General features: G+C 42.2%; 1 long non-coding RNA gene across 2 annotated transcripts in view; it reads left to right on the top strand.

The window, feature by feature from the left end:
- The window catches only part of LOC119238700 (uncharacterized), an 87168-nt gene that overhangs the window by 23215 nt on the left and 44101 nt on the right, over nt 1-19852 (top strand). For both annotated transcript variants that reach the window (XR_005123633.2, XR_008549102.1), the window contains one exon: nt 918-1025. This is a non-coding gene — a long non-coding RNA (uncharacterized LOC119238700). The remainder of the gene's footprint in view (nt 1-917; nt 1026-19852) is intronic.

Consider the following 19852-nt stretch of genomic DNA (forward strand, 5'->3'; position numbering starts at 1 on the left):
TTACTGTTCATTCACTGAGCAATTGTTGAATACCTACTAAGTGCTCAGCAAGGCCATAATGATACAGTCATTAGAGATGGCTCCTGGTCTCGTGTACCCTGCAATGCATTGAAATCAACTGATGGTTGAACAAGCAATTATAATCTGGGGATACTTGCTGTGATGGGAGAAATGTAGAGTGCCATGTCGTCCACCCTTTTTCCTCTTTCATTGGGAAATATAGATACAGCAAAGTCATATATACAAGCTGGTGAATAATTATAAAGTGAGCACATGGCCCAAGTCTAACTGAGAATATTTGCCAGTACCCTAGAAAACCTCTGTTCCTCTCTGATAAAAAGCATATCCCACCCATCCTCACTTCCATAATCACTCTCCTGCCTTTGAAGTAATCATTTTATTACTCTTTGTTTTACCTCCAGTGATTGCATCACCAAAGAATATAGCTTAATTGGACATCCCTGTGGTCTAGGGGTTAAGTCTCTGTGTTATCACTGCTGCAGCCTGAGTTCCATCCACAGCCAGGGAGCTAACCCATATGGTGCAGCAGAACTCTCCTGTCTCACCTTATGCTCCCCTCAGCAGTATATCTCAGTAGATCTGCCTGTCCTGCTCCCCACTCTGTCTCTGGTGAATCCTCTTACCCCCTGCACCTGTGGCCTACCCCCCAGTTCAAAAAAAAAATAATAAATTAATTTTTAAAAAAGGAATATAGCTTAATTGCCCTGTTCTAGGAATGAAGTCATTCTCTACATATTCTTTAGCATCTGACTTCTTTCATTCAAATTTATCTTCTGTGAGATTTTTTTCACTTTGTTTTAAACAGTTTGGGGTTGTTCGTTTTGATTGCTGTATAATATTCCATCTTATAAATATACTATAATGTATCTATTGATGGACATTTGTCTTCTTTTCAGTTTTTGCCTGTAGTGAGCAATGCTGCTGTGAACATTCTTGTTCATGAGTCCTGGCACACACATGAATGGACTTCTCTATACCTGAGATTGGATTTGCTGGCTTATATGGTAAGTGCATGTCCAATTTTAGTGGCTATTGTCAAATGGATTCCATAGTGCAAGCATAACAATTTTATACTTCTTCCTCAGGACACACAAGTTATGTTGCTCTGCATTCTTGCCTATACTTGACACTGTCAGTCTTTTCTTAATTTTCACTGATATGTTTGGTATATTTCATTTGGGATTTTATTTAATATATCCCTGATTACTAGCTATTGTGGGTGAGGGTTTTGGTTTTTGTTTTTCATGTACTTCTGGGCTATGTGGATTTTTTCTGTGAAAATGTCATACATTTTGCCAATTTTTCTGTTGGGTGTTTTTCTTTATCCTGATGATTTATGTTTGTATTCTGGATAGTAATGTTTTGGTGATTATATGTGGCACATGTCTTCTCTTGTATTTCTATACTCTTTATGGTTTCATTTCATGAAGCATGTCCTAACTTTAATGTAATCACATTTATGAATCTTTTCCTTTGTTTTCTGCATCTTTTGTCTAGGCTAAGAAAGTTTTCTAACTGAGGCCCATAAACATATTCTATATTTTAAACATTTTATAGCTTTCTTTTCACTTTTAATTTGTAAGCAATTATACACAGGAATTTTCAAGAGTAGTACATAAAGTTCTATGAACCCTTCCTTCAGCTCTCCCCAATGGTGATAGCTTATATAACCATTATACAATATGGAAACCTAGAAATTGACAATGGTAAATACTGTTAACTAAACTGTAGAACTTACTCATTCATCACCAGTTTTTACATGAAGCTTTTGTGTGTGTGTGTGTATGTATGTATGTATGGTTTTCATGCAATTTGATCCCATGTAGGGATTTGCCTTCTATTGTTTAGTGCTTCCTCCACACAGAATTGCTTTTGTACACAGTTTGAGGTAGATTCAGGTTGTCCTCTTCACTCCATACATAATCAATTGTTCTCACATTTTTTATTGTGTTGTCCAATGAGCTGTATGAGCACAGAAACTCTTTTGTTCAGAGCCTCGCCCTATGTATCTCTTCAGTTGGTTGTTGATTGGTAACCTTAGTCTCTTTTGTAATAAATAGATGACCTAGTGAGTGAACAAGTTTTCTGAGTTCTGTGAGCTGCTCCAGCAAATTTATAAAGCCTGAGGAAGTGGTGATGGGAACCTTTAACTTACAGTCATTTGGTTAAAAGCATAGGTAATAACTTGGGGCTCCTGACATTTTAGAATCGGTCATGAGAACCTCTAATCTGTAGTTTGTTGATCAGAAGCATAAGTAATAGCCTGGGCTTTTGGCTGGTGTCTGAAGTGGAGGATAGTATAGGGAGACTGAGCTCCTAACCTATGGAATCCGTTTCTATCTCTGGGAAGTTAGTGCCAGAATTTAATTGATTCTCAGACCTGTGCCTGTATCCGAGAATTGCTTGTTGGTGTTAGAAAGTTTATTGGCTTGTTTGGAAGCCCACACAAACACACATGCACATGCATGCATGGGCACATACATAGGAACTTGGGCTCAGAAACTTTTTTGCTGGGACACCTGGTAAATTTATGTTTAAGTTTTTAGGAAATTGCCATAAGGGTTTCCAAAGTAGCTTCCTACCAGTAATAATATTTGAGGATTTTGATTTCTCCACATCTTTGCCAACATTTGTTACTGTCTGTATTTGATTATAGCCATTGTAATGGGTATGAAACGGTATTTTTTTTAATATTTATTTTTATTTATACATATTAGAACTGGGGTACAGGCCAGAGTTGTGAGGGGTGAGAGGATTCACCAGAGACAGAGTGGGGAATAGAACAGGGAGATTGACCAAAATGCAGTGCGGAGGGTTGCAGTGCGGAGGGTAGCAGTGGGCAAGTCAGGAGAGGTCTGTTGCGCCATGTGGGTAGCTCCCTGGCTGGGGATTGAAGTCATGCTGCAGTGGCTTCCGCGAGCTTCATAGGTTGGGTCTTAACCCCTTGCGCCACCAGGGATGCCCCCTGAAATGGTATTTCATTGTAGTTTTAATTTGCATTTCTGTAATGATTTTGAGCATATTTTCACGTGCTCATGTAGCCATTTGTGGTATCTACTGTGATTAAAGTATCTGTTCAAATCTCTTATCCATTTTTAATTTGAGTTATTGTACTATTGAATTTTAGCAGTTCATATTCTGGATATAATTCTGTTATGGACTCATGGACAGAATGTTGACATCCTAACCCCCACATTCATATGTTGACATCCTAACCCCCAATGATATTATTAGGAGGTAAGCCCTTTGGGAGGTGATTAAGTCATGAGAATGGAGTATCCATGAGTGGAATTATTAGCCTATACAAAGGCTTCCACAGAGCTCCCTTATGTCTCTGTGCCATGTGAGGATACAAGAAAACAGCTATCACCAGAACCTAACTCATCCTGCTGCCATCCTGATCTTGGATATATGGCCTCTGGAACTGTGAGAAATAAATTCCCACTGTTTCAGATCCACCCAATAGAGTACTTTGTTATAGCAGCCTGAATTAACTAAGACAAAGTCCTTTGTCAGATAAGTGTTTTGAAAATATTGTTTTCTTAGTCTGCATCTTGTCTTTTACTATGCACATATGTGCCTTGGAATTTTATGTGTGGGATTCTTTGAGGACTGAACAGAAACTACATTGATCCAGGGATGAATTGTGTTTGCTTCTGCCAGTCAGCTGGGGCACTTGCATGATCCAAGATGGTGCCCCACCAAGTTTGCATTCCAGCCTTTTGGCCAGAACCCCCATTTTCCAGTAAATCACCAAAATGACCAATGCAAAAGGAAGAGGAAGGCATCTGCTATACGTTCTCTAGGCGTTTTAGAAAACATGGAGTTGTTCCTCTGGCCACGTACATGTGAATCTACAAGAGAGGTGATAGTGTAGACATCAAGGAATGCCCCATACATCTTACCATAACAAAACATGTTCAGTGTTACCCAGCATGCAGCTGGCACTGTTGTAAACAGACAATTTTACCTTTTTTGCTAGAGAATTAACATTCGTATTGAGCATTTTAAGCACTCTAAGAACCGAGATAGCTTCTGAAATGGGTAAGAGAAAATGATGAGAAAAGAAAGGAAGCCAAAGAGAAAGGTATTTGGGATCAACTTAAGCGCCAGCCTGCCCCACCCAGAGCAGCACACTTTGTGAGAACTGAATGAAAGGGGCAGCTGGAGCCCATTCCTTAGGAATGAGAAGTGTAAACAAAAAAATAAAAGACCTCTGGAATATATATTAAAAAGTTTGCTTTCCAGACAATAGGAAAAGGCAAAATGGAGACAGGCAACATGTTTCTTCACTTCCTGGTAAAGTGCACACTTACAGGAAATTGCACACTCACTCCCACTCACAATCCCAGAATTTATTTAGGTGTTATGTACAGCTCTATGGTGGGCTGGAAAATGGAGCTTTGAGCTTGGTGGCCATGTACCCAACTAAAAATCCCATGCGAAAATGGTATCTTATATTCTAATAAGTAAAAGAACGTACATTCAAACTCAAGTCTGTGTGATTCCATAGCCATGCTGCCCCTTCCACTTTTTTGCTGCCTCCCTAGAAAGAAATCAATAGGAATTTTTTTTTTTAAGATTTATTTATTTATTTATTTATACATGCACTGGGTACAGTCAGAAGTGCAGGAGGGTGAGAGAATTCACCAGAGCCAGAGCGAAGAGCAGAGCAGGCAGACCTACGAAGTACACTGCTGAGGGGAGCAGTGGGCGTGGCAGGAGAGGTCTGCGCGCCATGTGGGACCCTCTCCCAGTGGCCGCGTATTGAACCGGGGCTGCAGAGGCTGTGGGCAACTTAGCAACCTAGCGCTCAACCACTGTACCACTGGGGAGGCCCAACAGGAATTTTTTTTGATGCACTCCTAAGAATTCTCAGCCCTCCCCCCCCAAGCTAGTAAGTGGCAGAAAAGGACTTGAACGTGGGTCCATCTCAAAGAGTCACCTTCTGGCTGCATTACTTTGCCCCTTTGTACTATTCCTGAAAGGGGCATTTTCACAGTAATCTTGGTGATGTTATTCTGCATTTTTCCAGAGAGTAATAGTTACCCTCCCAATGCACATCCCTTCTCTTCTTTCCAGAGAACTAATTTTGCCCCATGAACTGGTAACCAGAATTATCACAGTCTGTTTTGTGGCACCCATCCCAATTCTGTGGCCTCCCCCAGAATTCTCTGGGCCATTGCACATGAAGGCTGTAGGGCCTCCCTGCCATGGACAGTATTTGGAGGGCAATATCCTTGATGGAATGCTCACTACAGTGACCAGTCAGGAAATGACACTGGGTTCAAGGCTACTCACAGAAGCATCTGTTTCAGCTGAAAGTTTGCCTGAATATGAAAATTGATGAGTGTCTTTTCTCCCCCACACACTTTGAAGGTTTTTGCAGGAGTCTGAGAAACCAGCTAAGTGGGAGAAATGTCTGATAGTTTCAAGAGATTTCTCCTCTTCACTGAGTTCTCATTATTGTATGTGTATGCTTTGGGTTCACTCCATTTCACTCTTTTGTATTACATATACTCTATTTAATGGATGATCAATGTCTCCCTAACTAGTGAAGACAAAATCCATTCAGTGCTGAGCAAAAGGTTAGAGAAGTTCACTTCATGTGGCATAGAAGCCATGGAGAAAATTAAGTCATTGAAGCTGCTAACAAATGTAAGGAAATCACTTTGCATCTGTACAAATAGATAGTCACAACTTTTCTTCCCACCTTCATTGGGCCATTTGCTTATTTCTAAAAATCTGAGCCCATGAGGAACTTGACTTATCTCATAGAGAATGTCTAAAATTTCAAGTTATTCATCACTCACCAACATGCTAAGATCCATCCTCTGAGCCTGTCTGCAGCTTTGGGGTTGGGCTATGGAATAGTGTGGGAGACACACAAAAGAATTAGAGGATCCCGCTCAGCTCATCAAATATTTATGGAGCATCTACTCTGTGACAGAGACTATTCCAGGCACCGTGAATAAATCATTTCCCTCCAGGGAAACACGGTTTCCTGTCAGAGATAGTCCTGCCAACAAATAATTACAGCAAAATATGCTAATGCTCTGCTAGAAGAATGACCACCTGACTGTGGGAGCCCCCCCCACCCCCAGCCCTTGGAGATGTTGAGCAAGGATTGAAGGCAGGATGGCAGAAAGGGCTTAAGGAAAGTTCCCAGTATTTTTTTTTAAAGATTTATTTATTCATGCATACAAGAACCACAGTACAGGCCAGATGTGCAGGAGGGTAAGAGGATTCACCAGAGAGAGCGGAGATCAGAACAGGCAGACTGACTGAAATATACTGCTGAGGGGAGCAGCGGGCAAGACAGAAGAAGTCTGCTGCGCCATGTGGTTATCTCCACGGCCGGCAGGGATTGAACCTGCACTACTCAGGTTGCAGACAGCTTCACAGCGCTGCACTCAACCACCTGCGCAACCAGGGAGGCCCAAGATCCCAGTATTTCAATGTAATTAAGTATGCTCTCTAGAGAAGGGGAAGAGGGGACAGAGTTACAGTTGAAAATGGTATTTGTGTGTCTGCATTGCCCTTCTAGACCCATTCTTGGCCTCTCTCTATCCTGCTCTTGCCCTGAAGGCTGACCTGTGTGGACTGTATCACCTGGGCTCCCACTCTGCTGTCTTCCAGCTGGCTCAGTCAGTGGGGCAGCACCAGGAGATCAGAGAGAGGACAGCATGAGGTTGAGGTAGTAACTCCTGCACCACACTCCCTCCATGCCGGCCACAGTATTGACCCTAGATGTGTGCTCTACCAGGCCACAGTTTCCACTGGTAGCTCAACCTTTGTGTCTCAGCTTTCCCAGGGTCCAGTAACACTGTTCTTCCCACTGTTCCCTTAGAGCTAGATATGGAAACAAATTTTCTCTAATGCTAGACCTTGGACCTGCATAGTTGGTTCTCTTAACTCTACCAGTCCCTCGGTAAACAGTGTCATCACTGAACTCTCTTCAGTTGAATATTCTTTTTTTTTTTTAAAGATTTATTTATTTATTTATACAAGTACTGGGTACAGTCAGAAGCGTGGGAGGGTGAGAGAATTCACCAGAGCCAGAGCAGGGAGCAGAACAGACAGACTGATGAAATACACTGCTGAGGGGAGCAGCGGGCGCGGCAGGATAGGTCTGTCATGCCATGTGGGACCCTCGCCCGGTGGCCGGGGATTGAATAAGCGCTGCAGAGGCTGCGGGCAGCTTTGCAGCCCAGCGCTCAACCACGGTACCACCAGGGGAGGCCCTCAGTTGAATATTCTTTATGATCGGTTGCCTGTTTCCTGACTATTACTAGTAGTTTGTATGAAAATGTAAAGAACACCCATGCTAAGGTGTTGCTTTTCATTTCACTTTTGTTGTTGTTTTGTTTCATTGAGATATAATCTACATGTAATGTTGTGTGTGTTTAAGATGTACAAAATGTTGATTTTACACATTTATTTATGGCAATATTATTTCCACTGTAGCTTTGGTATTATGTCCATCACATCACATAATCATCATTTCTTGCTTTGTGGAGAGAATGTATGGGTTTTATTTTGCAATGGCAGTGGCACACTATTTTTTGAACTCCTAAGAATTATAAATTTAAACAAGCCAAACAAAAAAGACCACATTTTGTTTAATTCCATTTATGTAAAGCGTCCATAAAAGGTAAGTCTGTAGAAGCAAAAAAAGCAGATTAGTTATTGCCTAGGGCTGGGGTGTAAATGGAGAATGACTATAGATACACGCAAGGGAACTTTCAGGGTGATGCTAATAAATGATATGTAAATATATTAAATATACAGTGAATATATCAAAAATCATTGAATTGTATATTTCAAATGGGTAAGCTTTATGACATAAAATCATACCTCAATAAAGCTGTTAAGACCTCAGCATAATATATCAAACAAAATATATCAACAATACACAGAGTATGGAAAATAAAGAAAAAATCACCTACAACCCTGCCACCCTAACACAACTATTATCATTGCTCATTTCCATTTTAGGTATCTACATCTGACAATTATGAAAATGAAAACATTAGCAAATATTGATTGTATGCTTACCATAGTCTAGGTACTGGGTTAAATGCATATTATCTTATTCAAACGTTACAACACCTTATGAGGAAAGTACAATTATTATCCATATTTTATTTATGAGAGAAAACCTGAAGCTCAGGGAGATACCCTGAATTGCTACTAAACTTAATTTTCCACCTTACTGGAGTCTTGACCCTTTCAATGCCTGCAAAACTGTTTAGTGAGTCAGTCTATCACACAATGCACAGTGCTTCCTTCTTCTGTAACATGTGTAATGTTTCCATTAAAAAAGGAAATGTGATGAACATTTCATTAGAAATAGCTTTATACTTAACTTCATTTTCTTAGGATGATTTTCTAGAAGCTCAGTCAAAGGGAACAAGGCAATTTGAAAATTTCTTGACTTGAAATTAGTCTCCAAAAGTTGAATTAGTATTCCTACCAGGCAATTTTGCCCTATCCTTACTTATCTACATGCAATGTGCCAATTTAATGCTTTGATTAATTTAGTGGATTCCTTGTTCTTGATTTTTATTCATTTAATTACTAAAAAGATTGGAATTTTTACCAAACCAGTTGAATTCCTCTTTTGTAACTTATCTATGGTTTTTTTCCCCACTTACTGATACTTCAGTAGTTTCCTTACACATGTGTATGAGTTCAATATAAATATAGACCTTCATGTTTTATCTTAGCTGCAAATATTTCGCACATAGCTGCAAGTGTTTGTACATTTATTTATTTTACAAGCTGATTTTACCCTATTTTTACATAGTGAAACTAATTTTTCTTTTCCTTTGTGAATTTATCCATTGCTTCTAGACTTTCTTTTATACTTAAGAATAATTCACCATTTATTTTACTGTATAGTTTAAGATGTGAGGCTTAATTTTTTTTCCAAACCATTACCCAGCTTTTATAGTACCAAATGTTACTACTTTGCCCCACAGTTTTTTATGATACTTCCTTTGTCATAAATTGTATTCTTAATAATAGTGCCCATTTTGCACTATTTTCATAATTGTTGGGGGGTGGCAAGATGACAGAATAGGAAGAATTTTTGCTTACTCCTTCCATGAGCACAACAGATACGCAACTAAATATGGAATAACCCACACAGAAGCAGACCTGAAGTCTGCTTTTATTCTTTTATCTGACAAAGGATAAAAAGGCAGCATCCAGATACATAGGAAAGTCAGAGAGACACTCTTACTAACATTCACCTTAGAGATCTAAGGTAGAGAACTTTTACCTGGGAAGTAAGGAGAGGGTTCAGTCTCGTACCCGGCCCCACCAACCCTACAGTTCAATATAGCAGAAACAAGTCCCTAACCCCTGCACTGAGATCCAGAGGGAAGTGAGAATCGCAAGCTGAGGAAAAGTAGAAACTTATTTTCTTAGCATGATCATCTCCAGGTCCATCCATGTTGCCACAAATGGCAAGAGTTTATCTTTTTTGATAGCTGAGTAGTATTCTATTGTATTTTTAACTGTGCTACCTTTGCTGACTCCAAATGGAAGAAGCGGGGATGAAATGAGTCTTAGTGGGTGGGTTGGATGTGGATAAGCAGGAAAGATGGGTATGTAAAGGGGTGCCTGGAAAACTGTTCTGTTAGGTGCACATTCAGACCTTGTGCCCAGGACAAGAGAACCCTGGTGACAGAATGCACAGGACCACCCTGAAGTCAAGTAAAGGGGGAGCCTGCAAGACTCCCCCTTGAAGCACATGAAGCACATTGGGATGAGTCCTTTTGCAAGGGATGCCACTTTGCAGATGTGTGCTGCAGGACTTGTGGTCCTGGGACTTAGAATCTGCTTTCCCTGGTGGTTGACACCTGTGACTTACTCCTGCTGCTGAGTCAAGAACTGGGGAAAATCTGGCCTCAGTGCTAAAAAAAACCTCACTCAGTCCCCCCTTTGCCCCACCCTTGCTACACATGTATGTCTATCTGTCTGTCTCTGTCTCTGTGTATCTCTTTGCCTTTGTCTCTCTGTCACTCTTTACTCAGCACTGAATTAGATGGAAGAGTCCTCACATTTCACTGGTTGGCTTTCCCATTGTGCCCCTTCCCAGCCCACAACATGCAGAAAGACTCTGCTAGCCTGAGTTATTTTGGTTATTGAGTCAATGCACCAGAAGACAAGACATGATCCTGCCTTGTGTCTGACCTTGGAATCACCTGTAATCGTGAGACCACTGAAAGCCCTGAGATGTCACCGTGCCCCTAACTGGAGAAGACAGCAGATCCTCTGCCCTGCTGATGAGGTTTCCCAGGGCCCGGTGGTACGCTTCTATCACAACCCCTCTGTCGCCTCCCGGCTTTATGTTGGAATGGCTGCTCCCTGATGCCCTGATTCGTCTCATGGTTAAGGTGCTCTGGTACCAAGCTGCTTTCCCCTGTGACCCCTCAGGTATAGGACCACCCTGTTTCTATCTCTCTGGCAGATATCACAGTGACCAGAACACAGTAGATGCTCAATAAACATTGGCTTCCTTCACTGTTCCTCTGCAAGCATGCTGTCAACTATTTGTTCCTTTACCTTTGAGCATCTCTCCTGTGTAGGCCTTTCCTCTCTGTAGCCTGTCCACTTGGCATGAGCCCCACAGTGCCACGGGATTTCTGACCCTTCTATCCTCCTCCAGGATCTGCACCCTTCACTAACCGCATCTCCTGAAATCATAGGTGGAATCATTTGCATATGGGCACAGGTATATCCTGGAAAATCACAAAGGAGTCCTTGAGTCCCCCAAAGGTTTAGAACTGGTAGGAAGCAATGAGGACGCCTGGGAAGGTTTTGGATAAAACAGTCCTTCAGCAAGTCTGCTCTGACAGACTTGTAAGTCTCCATCTCCTCTGTAAGGATCCCTTTGGGAGTCAGGGGCCTTTGAGGAGTCTCCATGGTCGGGGCACATTAGTGTGTGTGCCTTTTCTTTCACAGCTTCCAGACATGGAGAGGAGTGAAGGCCATCAAAACAGCTGTTGGTTCGACTTGTCATCTTGATGGTTTTTTTGTTTTTTTCCACCACATCCTAAACATTTTTAAAGCAGGAATCTTTTTGCTTGGCTGGAGTTGAAACTAGAGATGGAATGAATCACCCAGGTCTCATCTAAATAGATAACGAGGCTGAGTTTGGTAAGAGCTGTAGTCAGCCATTCACTTGGACACCATACACAGCTGTGGGAAATGATACCCCCTTGTAAATAAATCACCCTCTGGCAGCCTCACCTTGGAATATTTATAAGGAAATAGACCTGGGAGAAAGAACTGTAAGACTAGGCTGCAAAGACTATTGTAGGGAAAGCTTTATAGTGTGTCCAAAAGTTGGTTCTTGATTGCCTACAGAAAGAAAAACTGGCAAGTCTATTAAGAGGGAAATGGTGTGTGAAATTTTATTTCATTTTCAGCAACTCCCTGTACTGTGTATGTCTCTGAGTCTTTCTCAATAAAGGAGAGAGGAACATACACGGTAAGAGAAGCTCCAAGCTTTATCAAGGCAAACTGGGCCAGGATACCCTCATTTCTGGGGACAGGTCCCTAAGTTTGCTCCAAATTATGTCAAAACTCCACCTTTATCAGGGCAACAGGATGCAGGCCTGGCCCCACCATCTCCATCTCTGGTTTTAATGTTGATGAAGCACTTTGGGTGAAAGTGGATCTGCCGTGGGGGAGAGATACAACTGGACCTGGTGGAGTATCAGTGTACACTTATCTCAGTGCTGAGCCAAATGCTGCAAGGGGACCTCCAAGTTCAGTGAGCATGGTGTAACCTTAGGCAAGTTGCCTCCTCTCTGAGCTGCTTCCCCACCTCCCCCTCTCCCACCAGTTTGTCTCATGTATTAAATTCCTCCAGGGAAAATGGGGAACCATACCCTGCCCCTGGAAAGCCTCAGAGAACCCCAGGAAAGGAATGTATGGTGTAGTAGAAGGAGTAGAGCACTGAGCTGCTTGGTCTCGTGCCATTGATTTAGATCTTGCTGAGTGCTCAGTAGCAACAGTTGATTTATCAACCATTTGTATATTTCTCCTTTGGCCTAGGTGTACCATTGTTCTAGGTAATGGGGTAAAAAGATGCAAAGGGCAAGATTCTGTAAACTAATGATAGAGCTACATGGCAGGTGTGAGGGGATTGAGTGGGGTCCCAGCCAAAAGAGAAAGGGGGTATACATTGCTGTATTCCCAATACCTATAATAGAGTCCGGCACATAGTAAGCACTCAATACATATTTGATGACTAAGTTACTGATAAAACGGAAAGTGAATGGAAGGGATGATACTTGTGTATGGGGGATGAGGTGAAAGAGGAGTCTGGAAATTAAGAAGGGGACATATCACAAAAGGCATTATAAGCCAATTAAAGGAGATTTTTACTTTATTCTGTACCATGTAGAGAATCATTAGTGGGCTATAAAAGTGGAATAATGTTCTGGAAACATCCCCTTGGGATGCAGGTTGGAGAATGGGTTAAAAGAGGGACCAGCTGGAATATAATGGATTGCAATTTAGATCTATCAATAGATGGTGGATTTCCTGGAGGAGGGAAAACACTTGCTGAGAGATTGAATGGGAATTTGAGGGAAGGGTTGGGACGACCCTAAACAGTCATCCTGAGTCTCTAGAAGGATAGAGTTCCCTTTGTTCATCCTCAAGGGAATTGGACTGAGGCATGGAGTGGATCTGGGGAGAGGGTAGAAATGAGAAATTTGTTTGGAACACGTGAACTTTGACATGCCTCCTTGTTCAACATGCCAGGTCTGCTAAACTACAAGCTGCTGCCCATGTATATGATGATTTTCCTCACTGGTGAAATTTTGCACATGGTGTCTCCTGCCCATAAGTAGTTTTCCCTCCATATCTGTTAAGCACTTCAAGTTCTGAACTCAGAGGATAGAGAACCCTGACAAAGTGGACTATTCTTCCCATTGTGCCCTGAGAGCACAGAACTGTTTTCCTTTACGCCTTCTCCCTTCCACCCCAGGTGGATGTAGAGGTCTCCAGAGTTGGAGGACAGTTATCAGCTGGGCCCGGAATGGGTAGATGGATAGCTTCCAAGTAAGGCCAAGGTACATCCTGTACAAAGGCAGCCCTGCATCCAGCTCTTTTTAGCCTACTTACTTTTAGGGGCAAATCAGTCTCCTTGACATGGCTGCTGCTCCTCTCTTCCTGAGTTCTGGTCTCCAACCTTAGCCAAAAACAGTGCCCCATCAGTCTTGTTCTTCATCATTCATTCTGTCTGGCCTGGTTCCTTATTTGCGACTTCCCTCATAGATGCCAGCCTTTTCCAGGGTTGAGCTGGATTGAAAGTGATACCCAGGATATCACTCAGGGGCACGAGACAGAAACCCTGAGCCCTGAAGCCATCTTTTTTTTGCTTGAGGGAAGCTCATGGACTTGCTCAACCCAGTCCAGATCTCCACTCTGGCCACCAGCAGAACCAATGTCCTGGGAACCAGTCCAGGGTCGCTGTTCAGCCATAGTCTGACTCTAGTGGGGAGTATAAAGCAGTAATTTGGAGCAGAGTTAGCTGTTCTCCTGCTTCATGGGGAGGTGATTGAATATCGCCTCATACATTAACCATGCACAGGAGAGTTTCCCCCATCCCTTTGTCACAGGCCATCTGGATTGACACCTTGATTGAGTATAGAGGGTTCCTTTGTGTGTGGAGTTGCCACAAGCATTAGCTGGTAGGAGGGAGAGGGGAAGTATTGTGGCCAGCCTGGCAGTCTATGCCCAGTGACCCCTATTGTGGGACATAGGCGCATTACACTGGCAATATGCATTTATAGGTGCATGTTTCCTACTAGGACAGCACCTGCCAATCCACATCTGCTTCAAATCTTGTAGAAGGAGCTTTGGCATAAAGAGTCAGAATTCAGGGCCTCCCCAGTGGTGCAGTGGTTGAGCGCTGGCTTGCAAAGCTGCCTGCAGCCTCTGCAGCGCCAGTTCGATCCCCAGCCACTGGGTGAGGGTCCCACATGGCACACAGACCTCTCCTGCCGCCCGCTGCTCCCCTCAGCAGTGTATTTCATCAGTCTGTCTGTTCTGCTCCCTGCTCTGCTTCTGGTGAATTCTTTCACCCTCCTGTGCTTCTGACTGTACCCAGTGCTTGTATAAATAAATAAATCTTTAAAAAAAAAAAAAGAGTCAGAATTCAGCACTTTTGATAAATCTCCTCAGAAGATCATCCCTGGGCTGTTTCCAAGGGTGATAAATACCCACATCAACTTGTGAATGACAAAACACAGCCACTAAATAGAGGGTTAGTTTGCAGAGAAATTGGCACTGTTGAGAAAGAAGAGAACTGGAAATGATAAATCCCTCCTCCTTCCAAATATTAGTGGGTAAAAAAAAAAAAGTTGCAAGTCACATTCAAAGTTAGAAAACACTTCAATTATTTTATTTTGGGTTAAAGAGCAAGAGGCTCTTGGTCTAAGTTCAGCAGGAGAGAAATCTTGGTTTAAGTTCAGCAGGAGAGAGGCTGAATATCATTGAGTTCCTTTTATGTGTCAGATGTGTGGGCAGTTTTGTCTGCATTACCTCATTGAGTCTTTACCATGGTGTTGTAAGGCAGGTATTTCTGCACTCATAGTTGAGCTAGCAAGTTCAGAGAGGTGACATAGTGTGCCCATATGCAGCTTGCATGTGGCAAAGCAGTGATTCAACCCAAGCTGACTAATGCTGAAATCTGCCCTCTCTACTGCAGCACATATTCTCCCCAGGACACTTCAGGAAAGTGGAAATCCAGCTTGTATCTTAACTCATATTAAAACAAAATCAGCAAGAGGAACCACAGAGCACGTGTCATTAAATAAAAGTAGTTTGAATAATCTAGATTTAATTAAGGATACATGAGGCGTCCATCCAGGAGGGAATGGTAATTATGCCTAAATACACATGTTGAATAAACCAGCTCCCTTCAAGTACAATAGCCATTGTTATTGGACACTCCTACAATAACTATTGTACTCGAGGGCTGGGGGAGGGGAGAAGAGATGTGCTGTCAGCCAGGTGAAAGACAGGGGAGCTAAAACTTTGCCTCATGGCCTTAGCTCTCAACTCTAAGACTCTGAAGCCTCCTGACCAAGATTTGCATGTATGAAAGGCAAGTGGGAAATGGTTTGGGGAACCTTGTATACATGACTTTTTTTTATATAAGAACTGGGGTACAGGTCAGAAGCACGGGAGGGTGAGAGAATTCACCAGAGCCAGAGCAGGGAGCAGAACAGGCAGATGGACCGAAGACACTGCTGAGGGGAGCAGCAGGCGAAGCAGGAGAGGTCTGCTGCACCATGTGGGGTTCTCCCTGGCCAGCGGGGAATCAAACCGGTGCTACAGAGGCTGCGCACAGCTTCACAGCGAGGCGCTCAACTGCTGCACCAACGGGGAGGCCCGACTTTTTTTTTTTTAAGATTTATTTATTTATTTATTTATTTATGCATACAAAAACTGGGGTATAGCCAGACATGTAGGAGAGTAAGAGGATTCACCAGAGAAAGAGTGAGGAGCAGAGCAGGCAGATGTGCTGATATACACCGCTAAGGGGAGCAGAGGGTGAGACAGGAGAGGTCTGCTTCACCTTGTGTGGGTTAGCTCCCTGGTGGGGGATAGAACTCAGGTTGAAGCAGTAACAGTGCTGAATCTTAGCTCCTATGCCACCAGGAAGGTCACACATGACTTTTTTAAACCTTCACTTTTGCTTTGAAGAATTAGTAGTAAAGGGCTAGGCGGGCAGGGTATAGAAATCCCCAAACCAGAATGTTCTGTGAATACCATATTGCATCTGAAGACAGAGAGAAATTTGAACTTTCCAAAGACGGAGACATAAAGAGTGAGAATTGGGAAAGTGTTGAGTTCTTCCTGTATGCTCATATGCGAGCCAGATATATTGCCAAGTAACTAAAGCTCAGGAGTAGCTTAGAATAGTACTGTCCTTTGGCTGAGGGTATCATTATGGGACAGCACATATTCTTTATCTGTGCTGTACCATATGGTGCCTCGTAGCTGCAAGTGGCTGTTAACCTCTGTTAATGTGAGTAGTGTGACTAAGAAACATTATTGTTATGTAACAATTATCATTATAAAATATTGTTACATTATTTTATAATATTTAATTTTAATTAATTGAAATTTAAAACATAAATTGCAAAAAAAAAAAAACACAAAAAAACCATAAATAGCCACATGCTATTTGTGGCTCCCAGGTTGAATGGCACAGGGGAGGACATTAACCTAAAAGTTTGATGGAAGAAAAAGAGTTGTGAAAATTCTTTAACATTGACCATATGTATAGGGGTTAGCCTTGATCAGGCACCTCATTGTAGGCAGCCCAGGTGGGGTTGGCAGATGATGTTCTTAAGCAGCTCTATGTATCTGAGGCAAGGAAGGGAAATTCCAAAGGAAAGAGGGTGCTGAGGGGGGCATAAAGACAGACTTGCCAATTTAAGTTTGTCCAGAAACAACCCATTCATTCAGCATCTGGAATGTGACCAGGTAGACATAGCTCCAGGGTATGTGACTGACCTCTAGATTTATTTTTTTTTTTTTTTTTTTTTTTTTTTAGTTTCACCCTGTATTTATTGTTTTTCAAGTCTCTATGACTCAAAATAGTCATTAAGCAAACGGTGTATTTGTTTTTTTTTTTTTTTTTTTTTTTTTTTTTTTGTGCCTGGGATGGGGTTTATTTATTTATTTTTTTTAAATATTAAATTTTATTTTTATATTCCCCCATACAATTGCAAACGCCCCATTCTGACCCCAATCCTTCCCCTCCCGCCCCCCACCCCCCAAAAAGTGTCTCTGGTTCATAGTTTTTTGTTGATTTTGATTTTCACTTTCTTATATTCATTTTCCTGGTCCCTTATTTAAGTTTTCTAGATTCCTGCTATGAGTGAGACCATCCGGTATTTTTCTTTTTCTTTTTGGCTTATTTCGCTGAGCATGATCCCTTCCAGCGCCATCCATGTTGCTGCAAATTGCATGTGTTTATCTTTTTTGAATGCTGAGTAATATTCCATGGTATATATGTACCACATCTTCTTGATCCAGTCATCTATTTTTGGGCATTTGGGTTGTTTCCAAAGCTTAGCTATTGTAAACAGTGCTGCTATAAACATAGGAGTGCAGGTGCTCTTTGGAATTGATGTTTCTGTGTCCTTTGGGTAAATACCTAGGAGTGGAATTGCTGGATCATATGGAAGCTCTATGTTTAGTAGGTCCAGAAATCTCCACACAGCTCTCCATAGTGGTTGGACCATTTTGCACTCCCACCAACAGTGCACAAGAGTTCCTTTTTCTCCACATCCTCGCCAACATTTGTTGTTGCTAGTTTTTTTAATATGTGCCATTCTCACTGGTGTGAGATGGTATCTCATGGTAGTTTTGATTTGCATTTCCCTGATTACAAGTGATGTTGAACATTTTTTCATATGTCTGTTGGCCATTTGCATTTCCTCTTCAGAGAAGTTTCTTTTTAGCTCTTCTGCCCATTTTTTGACTGGATTATTTTCTTTGTTGTTGCTGAGTCTCATCAGCTCTTTGCAGATTTTTGTGATCAGTCCTTTATCATTAGTGTTGGGTGCAAAAATGTTCTCCCAGTTGGTGGGGTTTCTCTTTGTTTTTGTTATTGTCTCTTTTGCTGTGACCTCTAGATTTAATGCAAGTTCTGGGAGACACACAACTGTGCAGAAGGCTGTGTGACTTGATGTGAATATTCAAGACATCACGCCCTTTCTGTCCATGCCATTTGATCTAACAGGCTGGAAGAATTCCTTCCCTATCCATTATTTCCTTGGACCCTGTGTGTACCCACACTGTGATTTCAACTTTGCTGATTCTTCTTTCTCCCTCCTAACCACCTTTCCTCCCTTCTCACCCTCCTTTCTTCCATCTTTCCTGCCTTTCTTGTTTGCTTACTTCTTTTTGCAAAAAATTTTGATGCAATTAAATGAAATTTATTCACAGGTCCTAAGTTTTGTCCTGTGTATCCCTAACAACTTTATCCTAGCAACTGCCTTTCTCAATTAATTAATTTGTCATCTTTGCCTAAGGCTTGTGATTGCAACTATAGAAGCCACTTTTGTTTTCATCTTAGACCCATCCAGGGTGCAATCTGCAAAACAGCTTAAGAAATCAATGTATCTAAGTCCCTTCTGTTCTGTATAGAGGGAAAGAAGCTCAGAGAGCAGATTTACTCCAGGCCATCCTGTGAGCTGGTGGAAAGGAAGGAATTAGGAACTGGGCGTGACAATCACCCAGGCCCTCACCATCATGCAACCTCTCATTCTTCATGCCTAAGATGAATCCTCAATTTTTGTCAGCTCCTCACATATTTCCACCATCTCTAGCCTCCTCAAAGAAGCATTCTATATCCTGTCTACGGGGTTGCAACTCAAATACTTACAACTTCTAGCACAGCCTTCCATCTTTACTTGACCTCCAGTGGAAGTTAGGCTAACAAAGACTCTCCTTCCCCCACTGTGTTCTCATCCTCTCCTACAACATAGATAAACCTTAAGCTTTAATGTGCATACACGTCTCCTTGGGACACGGATACAAACTCAGTGGTCTGACACAGGACTGAGATTTTTGCATTGCTAACAATCCCAGGTGATGCTGAGGCTACTGGTTCATGGACCTCGCTTTGAGTAGAGGCTCTAGACATATGCTTCAGTCTAGAGGGCTAGAACTGAAAAGGGCTCTGTCAGAGACCAGGTACCTAAAAGCAGAGCCTGGGCCAGCATTTCCTGTTGAGGTGGTATCCAAAGAAACTTGTAAGAAACTGTAGGATGAGGCAGGGGAAGAAGCTAAACATAGAGGTGGAACAGCTAAAATACAACCTCAACCTGATCCCACATGCAGTTCTGAAACATTGATGACGCCACAATTTTTTTGTACCCTGGGGCAAAGGAGCAAGGCTTTTGCACTCAGTATTAGCCCATCTTTATATATATATAATTTTTTTACATCATTGTTCATTTTTGTACAGTGTATACTTTCTCCTCTCAGGTGTAATCCCTATAAAATTCCCACCCCTAAGCCACCTGTGAACAGTCACTAAAGTCTCTTGTGCTCTTCCCTCCCCTACTGAATAATTAGGATTTATAGTTTGCCTGCTGGTTTTGTTTTTGTTTTTTTCTTGATCCCTTGTTTGGTTCCCATATATTCTTCCTATAAGTGAAGCCATCTTTTTCCTTCTGACTTATTTCACTGAGCATAATCCCTTCCAGTTCCATGCAGTATTAGCCCATCTTTGACTGAGCTGCCCCTGCTAGAAAGGTATGACCTCCCTGGACAACCTCCTGGGTACGTTCAAGGTTGGTGGCTCCCATTTAGTCAAGGACAAGTCTCCCTAGAAGAGTACAACTGTGAGCCATCAGCATCCAGCACTCACAGCAACTGGGAGCTGGAACCCCCACAGTATAGGGGATCTGAGCAGGCCACCATGGTCTATCCAAGTGCACTGCTCCATCCCCAATGAGTATCATATCAGAGACTTCATCTTTGAAATACCTAAATATATAGAAAGAAGAGAACTAGAAACATACACAAAATTGTTCATAATGGTGATCTTAATTTGACTTCCTTGCATTTTTCTCTAGTTTTCAAACTTACCTCAATGAACATGCATTAATATGAAGCAAAATAATCAAAACAAACCACTAATACCCCAGCTCAAGATCTTAGAAACATTTTTACTTACATTAAAACCTTACACATTCAGGGCCTCCCCGGTGGCGCAGCGGTTGAGCGCTGGGTTGCGAAGCTGCCCGCAGCCTCCGCGGCGCCGGTTCGATCCCCG

The sequence above is a fragment of the Talpa occidentalis genome, unplaced genomic scaffold (genome assembly GCF_014898055.3).
Source record: "Talpa occidentalis isolate TD23 unplaced genomic scaffold, MPIMG_talOcc4v2.1 talOcc4.11, whole genome shotgun sequence".
NCBI lineage: Eukaryota > Metazoa > Chordata > Mammalia > Eulipotyphla > Talpidae > Talpa > Talpa occidentalis.